This window comes from Triticum urartu, chromosome 4, assembly GCF_003073215.2.
Source record: "Triticum urartu cultivar G1812 chromosome 4, Tu2.1, whole genome shotgun sequence".
NCBI lineage: Eukaryota > Viridiplantae > Streptophyta > Magnoliopsida > Poales > Poaceae > Triticum > Triticum urartu.
In genome coordinates, this window is record NC_053025.1 from 273151324 (window position 1) to 273167724 (window position 16401).

Consider the following 16401-nt stretch of genomic DNA (forward strand, 5'->3'; position numbering starts at 1 on the left):
CCGGTAGACCGCCTGTCAAGTTTCGTGCCATTTGGACTTCGTTTGATACTCCAACGGTTAACCGAGGGGCCGAAAAGGCCTCGTGTGTGTTATAGCCCAACAGTATTCCAAAGTGGCCCAAAACCCACCTAAGCCTCCTCCATCATCTCGGTCGTTCGATCACGATCGCGTGGCCGAAAACCGCACCCCATTTGGACTCTCCTAACTCCCTCTACCTATATATATGTGCATCTTCCCCGAAATCCGGGTCTAAACCTAGATCTTCCTCCTCCACGCGCAGGACATGTCCACTCCGCCGCCGGACATGTCCGCCGGCCACCTCACCCGGCCAATAGCAGGCCGCCACCTCAGCGTTGCCGCCGCCCGAGCCAACCTTTGCGCGCCACGCGTCCCCCGCGCCTCCCCACTCCGCCGCGGCCCGCGTAGCCCACCGTGGGCCCGCCCGGCCCGTCCGCCGCCGCCGTGAGCACCGCACCGCCCGTGCACCCCATCGCCGTCCGCCCGGCTCGCTCCTCCGCCCAGTGCCGCCGCGGCCTCGCCGGCGTTGCGCCGCCGCCACCGCATCCCGCCGGCGCCGGCCTAGGTCCCCGCGTGCTCCGCCGCCATCTCTGCTCCGCCTTGCGCCTCACCCTGCGCCGCCACTCCCCCGCCGTGCTCCGCCGCCTCGCCGGCCGCGAGCTCCGGCGAGCTCACCTGCACGCCCTGCATCGTCCGGTCGCCGCCTCCTCACCGGAATCGCCCTCCGCCGTCATCCCCTTCCACTCCGGCCGTCGCGTTGTCTCCGGTCGTCTTCTCCGGCGAGATCCGGTGGATCGGGACGAGATCCACCAGGATCTCATCCAAACGCCACGCCCCGCGCCTGGATCTCGTCGTCCCGCTTCTCCTTGTCCGCCGTTAACTTTTGCCCCGAGGTGGTGAAATATCTGCTAAGTCCTCAGTATTTTTTGGGCATTTTCATCATGTCATAACTCCCTCATCGTGGCTCCGATTCGTGCATGTAGCATATCAAAATGTTTGTCTCGACGATTACATCATTTCATCTCATTGCATCATTTTCATTTGAGCTCATCTTAATGCCCTAAATGCTGTTGGAAGAGGGCTATGTGAGGAATATGTCAGATCTTTTTCAGCAAATGGCCTTTTGTCATTTTTGCCATGATTAATGTGTGCATGCTATGATCCTGAGCTCTACATGTGTTTTGTTATATGTCGTGCCATCTTTATGGGGATGTATGCCATGTACTTTTGTGACCTTTGTGGCGACTAGCACAAGCATGCAAAGTAGCGTAATCGTTGATGCTGATTTCCGGGACTTAGAATTTCACCAAGTCATTGTCCTGATATTGTTTTTATGCCATATGTTCATGTTGTTTCCTAGTGATCCGTGCCTCTTTTGAGGATGATTAGTAAGGATGTTTTGTTAATAATGTGGTGATCTATCCATCCATCTCTTTGTTTGCATTTATGGAGCATCCTAGCTTGACTAAATTGAGCTCTACTTTTGCTATAAAATGTTCCTGGCAGATTGTTAACATGTTTAGCGATTTTGCCGAGCTTGTTGTTGTTGATCCATGCATGCTATGTTATTGTTCTTGCCATGTATATCTTCTATGCCATTTCTTCCTTGATGGGTGTATGCTTAGTTTGTCATGCAATGCCTTGTAGTGAGTGCGTCGAGCTCGTAAACATGCCTACTTGTTAATCTTTTTTGCATGCTCCAGTTTTTCACTAAGTCTGAATCTGTTTATGTTTTTGCTATGTTCACATGCTTGCAATTGTATTTTCTGATCCCTTTTGGCTCATTGTCACTAAGGTACTTTTGTTACATGCTTCGAGTAGCTTCATTCCATGCCTTGCTTTGCCATGATATGTTCCTGTAGCATATAGTTACCATGCTCTAAACATTGCTTCCTGATGATAAATTCCTGACATGCTGTTAATTTCACAAAGTCTGAAACCTGTTATGGTTTGCCCTTTTGCCTTGCTTGTTTGAACCTGTTAGTGAGTGAATTAGCCGTAGCTCAGTGTTCATTGTTTGTCAAGCATCATGAGTGGATCCCTGCCATGTATTTTGTTGCCATGTTTGAGTGATTTAGCATATTTATCTTGATGCATTTAGAAGGCTACTTGCTGTTTATCGCACACCGGTGCCATATTTGTTTTGCTTGCCATTTCCAAACCGTGCATCCGATTTCGGTGATCTTTATATTGATTTCAACTGAAATCAACTCCCCTTTCTAGTTGCACTCTTGGATTTCTAAGTTGAGGTCAGGTTCAATCATTCCTTTCCAAATCATGCATATGCATCACATACCGCATCTCGCATATCATACCATGTTCATGTGTTGGTGGTTTACTATGTTGTGTGCTTCTTTCCGGTGTTGCTTCTCCGGGTTGATTCCATTAACATCGCATTTGTGAGGACACATTCGACTACGTCCATTTGTCTTTTGCCTAGGTGTTTTGTTCCACTGTTGGCGCCCTAGTTTCCGTCATATCGGTGTTATGTTCCCGGATTTTGCGTTCCTTACACGGTTGGGTTATAATGGGAACCCCTTGAAAGTTCGCCTTGAATAAAACTCCCCCAGAAATGCCCAACATTGGTTTTACCATTTGCCACCTAGCCTTTTTTCCCTTGGGTTCTGCAGACTCAAGGGTCATCTTTATTTAAACCCCACCGGGCCAGTGCTCCTCTGAGTGCTGGTCCAAACAGAGCCACTTGCAGCGCCACCTCGGGGAAACTCGAGGGCTGGTTTTAGTTGTATGTAGTGTTCATCTGAGTGTGCCCTGAGAACGAGATATCTGCAGCTCCTATCGGCATTTGTCGGCACATTCAGGCGGTGTTGCTGGACTTGATTTCCCATTGTCGAGGATGTCTTGTAACCGGGATGCCGAGTCTGATCGGAATGTCTAGGGAGAAGGAATATCCTTCGTTGACCGTGAGAGCTTGTGATGGGTTAAGTTGGCACACCCCTGCAGGGATTGAACTTTCGAAAGCCATGCCCGCGGTTATGGGCAGATGGGAATTTGTTAATGTCCGGTTGTAGAAAACCTGAAGTTGACATTATTTAAAATACATCTACCGCGTGTGTTACCGTGATGGTCTCTTCTCGGTGGGGTCCGGGAAGTGAACACGGTGTTGGAGTTATGCTTGACGTAGGTTGTTCTAGGATCACTTCTTGATCATAGTTTCCCGACCGCGCTTTGCCTTCTCTTCTCGCTCTCTTTTGCGTATGTTAGCCACCATATATGCTAGTCGCTTGCTGCAGCTCCACCTCATACCTTTTACCTTACCCATAAGCTTAAATAGTCTTGATCGCGAGGGTGTGAGATTGCGGAGTTCCCGTGACTCACAGATACTTCCAAAACCAGCTTGCAGGTGCCGATGATACCGTGCAGGTGACTCTACCAAGCTCAAGGAGGAGCTCGATTAAGATCTTGTCCTTGGTGTTGTTTCGTTCTAGTTGATCAGTAGTGGAGCCCAGTTGGGGTCGATCGGGGATCTGCGTAGCATTTGGGGTAGTCTTCTTTTATTTTGGTTCCGTAGTCAGACCTTGATTGTATCTGGTTGATGTAATGCTTTATTCATGTAATTGTGTGAAGTGGCGATTGTAAGCCAACTATGTATCTCTTTCCCTTATGTATTACATGGGTTGTGTGAAGATTACCTCACTTGCGACATTGCTTTCAATGCGGTTATGCCTCTAAGTCGTGCTTCGACACGTGGGAGATATAGCTGCATCGAGGACATTACAATATAAGACTAGCCACCACCATAGCTAGGGGGATCGACCCGACGGATAGAGAGAGACCAGAACTACCACAAGTTCACCGAGCAAAAGAACACCTCTCCTCAGGAGGCTGTTCTTCCCCTTGTACTATTCATCCTCAGCCCAAGCGGCAATCCACCACCACCACACTGGAGTAGCGTATTACACCACAACGATGGCTCGAACCAGTATAAATCCTGTGTCCTCTATGTTGCGAGTTCATCGAGTTAGCCCGTGAGATCTTAGCGAGGCTTGGACGTGGATCAGTAGGGGGAGATCTTCGCGCGCACCCAAGTGTTCGAACCTTGAGGGTTTTGCCGGAACCCATGATCCGACATTTGGGGCACCAGGTAGGGGTGCGCCAGAGCCTCTCTCCCGCCAGTCGATTCACCGACAGTCCACAGTTCAAATGTCCGACGACTCAAGGACCAACGCCAACTGCTGGGCTGCCTGGCCAGCCCGGGCGGCGCCGCCTGCCCAGGAAGACCTCAACCCCGCACTCCAGGCGGCACGAGCGCCACCTGACACTACGGGTCGTGGGCGGCGCGGCCAGGCGCCGTCCACCCTCACCCCACGACAGGCGCGAGCTGATACAAGGGCCGCAAGCTAGGCCACGGCAACGGCGCCGCACACCCGGAGGGAGCAGGCAAACATGTGAGCTGCACACACGGTGGCACGGGAGCTGTTGCGGTGCCGGCTGATGGAGAGCGGCCAGGATGCAGTGCTGGATCGAGTCGCTGAGCTACTGGATGTCGCGGCTTCAGGAGGGCCGCCCTTCTGTTCTCTGCTCACGCCACAAGTTGCGGCCAGGTCGCATGGCGGGCCACGCTACGCCCGCGTGCCTTCAGGCGCACCACCAGGCTTCATCGACACCGGCGCGACCAACGGAGCTGCACGTCTGCTCGCGCCCATGCCACCTCTGCTGGGCGCAGGCACGAGCACCGCCACCTATGGTCCTGGCGGGATGCAAACCTACCATCCTCGAGGTGGCACGCTAGGTCGGGCGACATGGAGTGTGGGGCACTACGACAAGGTCTTTGAGGCGGCAGCCTCGGAGGCCTACGTGCCTCGCATGGTGGACCAGGAGTATGTGCTAGAAGGCGACCCTGGCTCGTTCCTCGAGCTGGGCTGGGAGGAGGAGGCCCTAGAGGCCGGCACCTTTGAGGACACCTCCGGAAGCCTCTCCAACCGTGCCGGCGACAACAGCTACAGGGTACCACTAATTCCTCAGGAACATGCTTATGCTAACCATGGTGCGCAGGGGGATCAGGTCGCAGTAGCAGATGGCGGTCCCGGCTTGTCGGCCTCCCTACCGCCAGGGGGGCACGCTGGGGGCTGCAGCAAGGAAGCCGGGACGAAGGCCCTCCCCAGCGTCGCGTGGAACAAGGCGTCCCCCGGAGGTAGGCTCTCTGCCGGGGAGGTGCTCCAGATCCTACCCCCGGCAGAGGACCCGTGGTCGCTTGTTTTCATCACAATCATCTGATTGACGTTTGGTACTTCGATAATTTGATATGTGGGTGGACCGGTGCTTGGGTGTTGTCCTTACTTGGACAAACATCCCACTTATGATTAACACCCATTGCAAGCATCCGCAACTATAACAGAAGTATTAAGGTAAACCTAACCATAGCACGAAACATATGGATCCAAATCAGCCCCTTGCGAAGCAACGCATAAACTAGGGTTTATGGTTCTGTCACTCTAGCAACCCATCATCTACTTATTACTTCCCAATGCCTCCCTCTAGGCCCAAACAATGGTGAAGTGTCATGTAGTCGATGTTCACATGACACCACTAGAGGGATGACAACATACATCTCATCAAAATGTCGAACGAATACCAAATTCACATGACTACTAATAGCAAGACTTCTCCCATGTCCTCAGGAACAAACGTTACTACTCACAAAGCATATTCATGTTCATAATCAGAGGGGTATTAATATGCATAATGGATCTGAACATATGATCTTCCACCAAGTAAACCAACTAGCATCAACTACAAGGAGTAATCAACACTACTAGCAACCCACAGGTACAAATCTGAGGTTTGGATACAAAGATTGGATACAAGAGATGAACTAGGGTCCGTGAGGCCTAAGCTTGGGGGAGTTGATACGTCCATTTTGCATCATGCTTTTATATCAATATTTATTGCATTATGGGCAGTTATTACACATTATGTCACAATACTTATGCATATTCTCTCTTATTTTACAAGGTTTACATGAAGAGGGAGAATGCCAGCAGTTGGGATTCTAGGCTAGAAAAGGAGCAAATATTAGAGACCTATTCTGCACAGCTCCAGAAGTCCTGAAACTTCATGGAAGCTATTTCCAGAATATATAAAAAAATACTGAGCGCGGGAAGTTCCAGAGGGGGGCCACACCCTGGCCATGAGGGTGGGGGCGCCCTAACCCCCTGGGCGCGCCCCCTGCCTCGTGGGCCCCCTGGTGGCCCTCCGATGCCCATCTTCTGCTATATGGAGCCTTTCGTTGAGGAAAAAATCATAAGCAAGCTTTCGGGATGAGACTCCGCCACCACAAGGTGGAACCAATCTAGGGCTCCGGCGGAGAGAATATGCATAAGTATTGTGACATAATGTGTAATAACTGCCCATAATGCAATAAATATCGATATAAAAGCATGATGCAAAATGGACGTATCAACTCCCCCAAGCTTAGACCTCACGGACCCTAGTTCATCTCTTGTATCCAATCTTTGTATCCAAACCTCAGATTTGTACCTGTGGGTTGCTAGTAGTGTTGATTACTCCTTGTAATTGATGCTAGTTGGTTTACTTGGTGGAAGATCATATGTTCAGATCCATTATGCATATTAATACCCCTCTGATTATGAACATGAATATGCTTTGTGAGTAGTAACGTTTGTTCCTGAGGACATGGGAGAAGTCTTGCTATTAGTAGTCATGTGAATTTGGTATTCGTTCGACATTTTGATGAGATGTATGTTGTCATCCCTATAGTGGTGTCATGTGAACATCGACTACATGACACTTCACCATTGTTTGGGCCTAGAGGGAGGCATTGGGAAGTAATAAGTAGATGATGGGTTGCTAGAGTGACAGAACCATAAACCCTAGTTTATGCGTTGCTTCGCAAGGGGCTGATTTGGATCCATATGTTTCGTGCTATGGTTAGGTTTACCTTAATACTTCTGTTATAGTTGCGGATGCTTGCAATGGGTGTTAATCATAAGTGGGATGTTTGTCCAAGTAAGGACAACACCCAAGCACCGGTCCACCCACATATCAAATTATCAAAGTACCAAACGTCAATCAGATGATTGTGATGAAAACTAGCGACCACGGGTCCTCTGCCGGGGGTAGGATCTGGAGCACCTCCCCGGTAGAGAGCCTACCTCCGGGGGACGCCTTGTTCCGCGCGGCGCTGGGGAGGGCCTTCATCCCGGCTTCCTTGCTGCAGCCCCCAGCGTGCCCCCCCTAGCGGTAGGGAGGCCGACAAGCCGGGACTGCCATCTGCTACTGCGACCTGATCCCCCTGCGCACCATGGTTAGCGTAAGCCTGTTCCTGAGGAATTAGTGGTACCCTGTAGCTGTTGTCGCCGGCGCGGTTGGAGAGGCTTCCGGAGGTGTCCTCAAAGGTGCCGGCCTCTAGGGCCTCCTCCTCCTAGCCCAGCTCGAGGAACGAGCCAGGGTCGTCTTCTAGCACATACTCCTGGTCCACCATGCGAGGCACGTAGGCCTCCGAGGCTGCCGCCTCAAAGACCTTGTCATAGTGCCCCACACTCCATGTCGCCCGACCTAGCGTGTCGCCTCGAGGATGGTAGGGTTGCATCCCGCCAGGACCATAGGTGGCGGCGCTCGTGCCCGCGCCCAGCGGAGGTGGCATGGGCGCGAGCAGACGTGCAGCTCCGTTGCTCGCACCGGTGTCGATGAAGCCTGGTGGTGCGCCTGAAGGCACGCGGGCGTAGCATCGCCCGCCATGCGACCTGGCCGCAGCTTGTCGCGTGAGCAGAGAACAGAAGGGCGGCCCTCCTGAAGCCGCGGTGTCCAGTAGCTCAGCGACGCGATCCAGCACTGCATCCTGGCCGCTCTCCATCAGCCGGCACCGCAACAGCTCCCGTGCCACCGTGCGTGCAGCTCGCATGTTTGCCTGCTCCCTCCGGGTGTGCGGCGCCGTTGCGGTGGCCTAGCTTGCTGCCCTTGTAGCAGCTCGCGCCTGTTGTGGGGTGAGGGTGGACGGCGCCTGGCCGCGCCACCCACGCCCCGTAGTGTCAGGTGGCGCTCGTGCCGCCTGGAGTGCGGGATTGAGGTCTTCCTGGGCAGGCGGCGCCGCCCGGGCTGGCCAGGCAGCCCAGTAGTTGGCGTTGGTCCTTGAGTCGCCGGACATTTGAACTGTGGACTGTCGGTGAATCGACTGGCGGGAGAGAGGCTCCGGCGCACCCCTACCTGGCGCCCCAAATGTCGGATCATGGGTTCCGGCAAAACCCTCATGGTTCGAACACTTGGGTGCGCACGAAGATCTCCCCCTACCGATCCACGTCCAAGCCTCGCTAAGATCTCACGGGCTAACTCGATGAACTCGCAACATAGAGGACACAGGATTTATACTGGTTCGAGCCATCGTTGTGGTGTAATACGCTACTCCAGTGTGGTGGTGGTGGATTGCTGCTTGGGCTGAGGATGAATAGTACAAGGGGAAGAACAGCCTCCTGAGGAGAGGTGTTCTTTTGCTCGGTGAACTTGTGGTAGTTTTGGTCTCTCTCTATCCGTCGGGTCGATCCCCCTAGCTATGGTGGTGGCTAGTCTTATATTGTAATGCCCTCGATGCGGCTATATCTCCCACGTGTTCGAAGCACGACTTAGAGGCATAACCGCATTGAAAGCAATGTCGCAAGTGAGGTAATCTTCACACAACCCATGTAATACATAAGGGAAAGAGATACATAGTTGGCTTACAATCGCCACTTCACACAATTACATGAATAAAGCATTACATCAACCAGATACAATCAAGGTCTGACTACGGAACCAAAATAAAAGAAGACTACCCCAAATGCTACACAGATCCCCGATCGACCCCAACTGGGCTCCACTACTGATCAACTAGAACGAAACAACACCAAGGACAAGATCTTAATCGAGCTCCTCCTTGAGCTTGGTTGAGTCACCTGCACAGTATCATTGGCACCTGCAAGCTGGTTTTGGAAGTATCTGTGAGTCACGGGAACTCCGCAATCTCACACCCTCACGATCAAGACTATTTAAGCTTATGGGTAAGGTAAAAGGTATGAGGTGGAGCTGTAGCAAGCGACTAGCATATATGGTCGCTAACATACGCAAATGAGAGCGAGAAGAGAAGGCAAAGCACAGTCGATAAAATTATGATCAAGAAGTGATCCTATAACAATCTACGTCAAGCATAACTCCAACAACCGTGTTCACTTCCCGGACTCCGCCGGAAAGAGACCATCACGGTAACACACGCGGTTGACTTTAAATAATGTCAACTTCAGGTTTTCTACAACCGGACATTAACAAATTCCCATCTGCCCATAACCGCGGGCATGGCTTTCGAAAGTTCAATCCCTGCAGGGGTGTGCCAACTTAACCCATCACAAGCTCTCACGGTCAACGAAGGATATTCCTTCTCCCTAGACATTCCGATCAGACTCGGCATCCCGGTTACAAGACATCCTCGACAATGGGAAATCAAGTCCAGCAACACCGCCTGAATGTGCCGACAAATGCCGATAGGAGCTGCAGATATCTCGTTCTCAGGGCACACTCAGATGAACACTACATACAACTAAAACCAGCCCTCGAGTTTCCCCGAGGTGGCGCTGCAAGTGGCTCTGTTTGGACCAGCACTCAGCGGAGGACTGGCACGGTGGGGTTTAAATAAAGATGACCCTTGAGTCTGCAGAACCCAAGGGAAAAAAGGCTAGGTGGCAAATGGTAAAACCAATGTTGGGCATTTCTTGGGGAGTTTTATTCAAGGCGAACTTTCAAGGGGTTCCCATTATAACCCAACCGTGTAAGGAACGCAAAATCCGGGAACATAACACCGATATGACGGAAACTAGGGCGCCAACAGTGGAACAAAACACCAGGCATAAGGCCGAGCCTTCCACCCTCAAGCGAAAACCGAAATCGAAAAATATGTCCACATGTTTAGAGATAGAGTTGTCGATAAAAATAAAATACGGGCATGAGGGCATCATGATCATTCTTAGAACAACAACATATGTATATATTTTCATATGATCTCTTATGCTAAAGTAACAATTCAATCCCAATTTCAAGTATGAATCATAATCTTCATTGAGAACCAACAAACTCTAATCTCAGTCATTGAAGCAATTGCAATTTATAATAATGTAGGAAAGAGTCAATATAAGAGCTTTTCAGCAATTCCACACACTCAACCATCTCACGCAATATTTATGGGTATGAAGATTTAATCGACATAGAGAAAGATAGGGGCTTATAGTTTTGTCTCCCAATGTTTTACCTCAAGGGTAATGTCAACAATAATAGTTCATGAAGGCTCACATCTAATTAGCTATATATATCAGGATCTTTCCAACACATTGTGCTTGACAAAGGATAGAATGTAAAAAGGAAAGGTGAAGATCACCATGACTCTTATGTAAGGTAGAAGATAAAAGTAAAAGATAGGCCCTTCGCAGAGGGAAGCAGAGGTCGTCATGCGCTTTTATAGTTGGATGCACAAAATCTTAATGCGAAAGAACCTCACTTTATATTGCCACTTGTGATATGGACCTTTATTATGCAGTCCGTCTCTTTTATTTCTTCCACATCACAAGATCATATAAAGCTTATTTTCTCCCACACCAATAAGTCACACATATTTAGAGGGCAAATTTTTATTGCTTGCACCGATGACAACTTACTTGAAGGATCTTACTCAATCCATAGGTAGATATGGTGGACTCTCATGGCAAAAACTGGGTTTAGGGATATTTGGAAGCACAAGTAGTATTTCTACTTGGTGCAAAGAAATTGGCTAGCATGAGAGGGAAAGGCAAGCTCAACATGTGGGATGATCCATGACAATATAATTCATCTCAGATGAAAGAAAACATAACCCATTACGTTGTCTTCCTTGTCCAACGTCAACTCTTTAGCATGTCATACTTTAATGAGTGCTCACAATCATAAAAGATGTCCAAGATAGTATATTTATATGTGAACCTCTCTTTCTTTATTACTTCCTATTAATTGCAACGATGACCAAAACTATGTTTGTCAACTCTCAACAACTTTTTATTCATCATACTCTTTATATGTGAGCTCATTACTCTCTATAAGATCCATATGATCTCTTTGTTTCTTTTTATTTCTTCTCTTTTATTTTCCTCGAGGGAGGGGGTCCCCTAGGGGGGTAGGGCACGCCTCCCACCCTCGTGGGAGCCTCGTGTCCTTTCCGGTCTGCTTCTTATTTTCCTATTTTTCTAAATATTCCAAAACGGATAAAAATTGCCATTAGAACTGTTTTGGAGTCAGTTTACTTACCGTACCACATACCTATTCTTTTTCTGAGTGTGAAACATTCTGGAAAGTGTCCCTTATGTATTCCTCTGGGGTTACGGTTTCAATGATATTAGTTTCAACATTTATAGGATTACCTGAGATATAATGTTTGATTCTTTGACCGTTCACCACCCTCGGATTTGTGCCTTCGAGGTTGTTGACTTTTATGGCACCGGAACGATACACTTCCTCCATAACGTAAGGACCTTCCCATTTAGAGAGGTGCTTTCCTGCAAAAAATCTTAAACGAGAGTTGTATAGTAATACATAATCACCTACATTAAACTCACGCTTTTTTATCCTTTTGTCATGCCATCTTTTAACTTTTTCTTTAAACAGCTTGGCATTTTCATAAGCCTGGGTTCTCCATTCATCAAGTGAGCTAATGTCAAATTACCTCTTCTCACCGGCAAGTTTGAAGTCACAGTTGAGATCTTTAATAGCCCAATATGCCTTATGTTCTAATTCAATAGGTAGGTGACATCCTTTACCATAAATCATTTTATACGGAGACATACCCATAGGAATTTTTTATGCAGTTCTATAGGCCCATAATGCATCATCAAGTTTCTTGGACCAATTCTTTCTAGATTTATTAACAGTCTTTTGCAAAATTAATTTGAGCTCTCTGTTACTCAATTCTACTTGACCACTAGACTTTGGGTGATAAGCAGATGCAATTCTATGATTAACGTCATACTTAGAGAGCATTTTACGAAAGGCACCATGAATAAAATGTTAACCACCATCACTCATTAAATATCTAGGGACTACAAACCTTGGGAAAATAACTTCTTTAAGTATCTTAATAGAGGTGTTATGATCAACACTACTAGTTAGAATAGCTTCTACCCACTTAGTAACGTAATCAACAACAACTAAAATATGTGTATACCCATTAGAGGAAGGAAAGGGTCCCATATAATCAAAGCTCCAGACATCAAATGGTTCAATAACAGGTGAATAATTCATAGGCATTTCTTGACGTCTACTAGTATTACCAATTCTTTTACATTCATCACAAGACAAGACAAACTTACGGGCATCCTTGAAGAGATTAGGCCAATAAAAACTGGATTGCAATACCTTGTGTGCAGTTCTATCTCCAGCATGGTGTCCTCCATAAGACTCAGAGTGACACTTGCGTAGGATCTGTTCCTCATCATGCTCCGATACACAACGTATAATAATACCATCTACTCCTTCTTTATAAAGATGTGGGTCATCCCAAAAGTAATGTCTCAAATCAGATAAGAATTTTTTCTTTTGTTGGTATGTGAAACTAGGTGGTATAAATTTAGCAACAATATAATTAGCATAATCAGCATACCATGGAGCAGTACGGGAAGCATTTATGACATTTAATTGTTCATCAGGAAAGCTATCATCAATAGGTTGTGGGTCATCAAGAACATTTTCTAACCTAGACAGGTTGTCTGCAACGGGCTTCTCAGCTCCCTTTCTATCAATAATATGCAAATCAAATTCTTGTAGCAAGAGAACCCATCTAATAAGTCTATGTTTAGCATCTTTCTTTTCCATAAGGTATTTAATAGCAGCAAGATCAATGTGAATAGTTACTTTAGAATCCACAATATAAGGTCTGAACAAATCGCAAGCAAATACAACTGCTAAGAATTCCTTTTCAGTAGTAACATAATTTCTTTGGGCATTGTCTAGAGTTTTACTAGCGTATTGAATAACATTTAATTTCTTATCAACTCTTTGCCCTAAAACAGCACCTACAACATAATCACTAGCATCGCACATAATTTCAAATGGTAAATTCCAATCAGGTGGCTGAACAATGGGTGCAGAAATTAATGCTTTCTTGAGTATTTAAAATGCTTCTATGCAATCATCATCAAAGACAAAAGGAATATCTTTTTGTAATAGGTTAGTCAGAGGCCGAGAAATTTTTGAGAAGTCCTTAATGAACCTCCTATTAAAACCGGCGTGACCGAGGAAGCTTCTTATACCTTCAATGTCCTTGGGACATGGCATCTTTTGAATAGCATCAACTTTAGCTTTATCAACTTCAATGCCTCTTTCAGAAATTTTATGCCCCAAGACAATACCTTCATTAACCATAAAGTTGCATTTCTCCCAATTCAGAACAAGATTAGTTTCTTCACATCTCTGCAAAACTCGATCAAGGTTTCTTAAGCAATCATCAAAAGAGGATCCATAAATGGAGAAATCGTCCATGAAAACGTCACATATCTTTTCACAAAAGTCAGAAAATATAGCCATCATGCATCTTTGAAAGGTAGCAGGTGCATTACATAAACCAACACTACTAGGGAAAAGCCTAGCAGCAGCACGGGTTTTAGGCCTATCAGTAGCGCGGGTCGATGCGCTACTAATAAGGCGCTACAGCTAATGTATAGCAGTAGCGTGCCTCCGCCCGCACTACTGCTAAATCGGCTTAGTAGTAGCGTGTTCCTGGAGGTGCGCTGCTGGTAATTAGTAGTAGCGCTTCTCCCTGCCCACGCTGCTACTATTATTTCGTATTTTATTTCTTTTTTATTTCATGTTGTATTCGTACACCTTTTCACAAGTTTTCATACAACAGGAATTTAGAAATTGTTTTGAAATCATAATAAGTTATTACATCACGGGGTGAAAGAACCGTGGACTAGTTTCAAGTGGATGGACATCCACTTGAAACTAATCCGTGGTTCTTTCACCCCGTGATGTAATAAATATCATCATCATCATCATATCATTAACAACTTATCATCATAATACATCATTGTCATATAACACCTCCTCAAGATCATCATTTTCATCAATGAGACATCACATAGCAAATTTGTCACTAGTCGTAATCACAAGTACTCCTCGTCATCAACTCTAACACATTGTATCACATAATAAACATATTGTACCTCATAGGACCTACTATATTCTCTAAGGTAAAATAGCAAAAAACAAGATAGCCCCTGACTCTCCATTATGGAGAATGGAGATTATCCTATCTCTAATTCTTGCCTTTCTCTTAATGTTACTTCCAAGAACCTCCTTGCGAATGTCCAAACATTTTTTTCATTCTTTGATTAGCATGTGTTCACAGGTTTTAGAAATTCGATATGCACAGGTGAGCTCCTTAGATTGACCTGGCTGTAGGTTAATAACTGCAAGGCGACCATTCTGATACATCAGATGAGGCACACAATCCATCGGGATTTCCTGTTGAAAAACACAGTAATAACTTCATAGTTAGCAATGATGTACTAGTTTTAGAAGTATGCAAAAGATGCGCAGATGTCGTAATAGTAAAAAATCTTACCAGGGTATCTCCATAGAAGTTACCGTGGTTCAACATGTGCACTAGTGGCACGTATTCACCATAATTTGGAGGAGTTCGATAATAGGTATTGTAATTCTCAAGAAAAGTACAATAAGCAATCAGATGACGTTTCTCCTTATAAGTTAATTCGGAGCCATCAGTGTAGTGGGTTTTGTCTACCATCTTCTGCACATTCTTTGAAGATTCAAAATAAGCTGTCAATGGAAATAAGCTGTCAACTATTTTGAAATAAACAATATAAATTAGTTAATAAATATATTTGAGAAACTCACATTGCGGTAGAATTAGAAGCGTGTCAGCAAGCACCCAAATGTCCATATTGTCTTGCTCGATGTCAGGATTACCAAGATCCATGGTGACAATAATACCCTCATAAAAACCATACATTTTGCAAAGTGCTTCCCAATTTTGGCAACCAAAATGGGTTACGCTCCGAGAATTGTACAGATTTACTTCAAAATCGACATCATGATGGGTCCTTACGTGTATTTTCTTTGTTTCAAAATTTTCATGGTCTTCAAAACCCATCCTCTCCAAGACATAGCGTCTTGCATGGCATGGGATAAGCTAGTCGAATTGTAAAAGATGAAAATTAGACGTTGAAATAGTTGAAGTCATGCTTAATTACGAAAAAAACACTTGTCGTTGTTGCGTACCGGTTCAACATCGAAGGTCTCCTCGAGCTTAATGCTGAAGCGCCGATCTTCATCCAGCTCAACGAACTTGTTGCACATACCTCGATCGTCGTGGCACTAGCTGCACTCCCCCGGGAGACTGTCGTCCGAGTACGCCATTTCCTACGTTCATAATTCAAAGATTAAACTTTTACAATTAAATATATGTACTAAAAACCTAAATTAGATCATTATTTTTCGAGAAAATCCAGGCCACTCGATATTTCCTACATATTCTAGCACAAGTCATGCCAGAATTCATGGAAAAATCCAGCATGACCTTTGCTAAAAAGGACATATCGAGCGCCTGAAATTTGCCGGAACGGAAATTAATCAACACTCCGGCAAAACATAGGCCACTCGGAGGTGTAACCAAAACATGACCGGGCACTCCGGCAAAACAAGCGCCTGAAACTCATAAAGGACTCATGTTGACAGGGAGATTTGCCTCGTCTCACCTCGAGGTTGGAGGGGGTCGGTGACGGGGATGACTGCGGGGATGATGGAGGGGCTCCATGATTTTTGCAAAAGCAAAAACCCTATTAATTCAACTAGTACATCCCGAATAATTGCTTAAACTAAAAAATAACAAAAAATATGACATGTTCAACTAGTTCTATTAATTCAACTAGTTCTTACTAAATATAAACTTACTATAAATAGAAAAAACTAGTTCTTTCTAAAAATAAAGTAGTTCAACTAGTTATTTTAATTTTCTTACTAAAAATACATTAGTTCTATTAATTCAACTAGTTTATTAATTTACTTACTAAACTAGTTCAACTAAAACTAAATTAGTTCAACTAAAACTAAACTAGTTCTATTAATTCAACTCGTTCTTACTAAATATAAACTTTCTATAAATAGAAAGAAACTAGTACATCTACTACTACTAATTAACATCTACTACTACATCTACTACTAATTAACATCTACTACTGCTAATTATACAACTAGTTTACCATCACTACTACTAATTAATATCTTCTACTACTAAAAATCATTATCTATGAACCCTAAATTACCATCTACTACTACTACTAAAATCATCTACTAACTAAGCAAAGAGAGAGGGCTGCGGGGCTTACAGAGAGGGGAGAGACG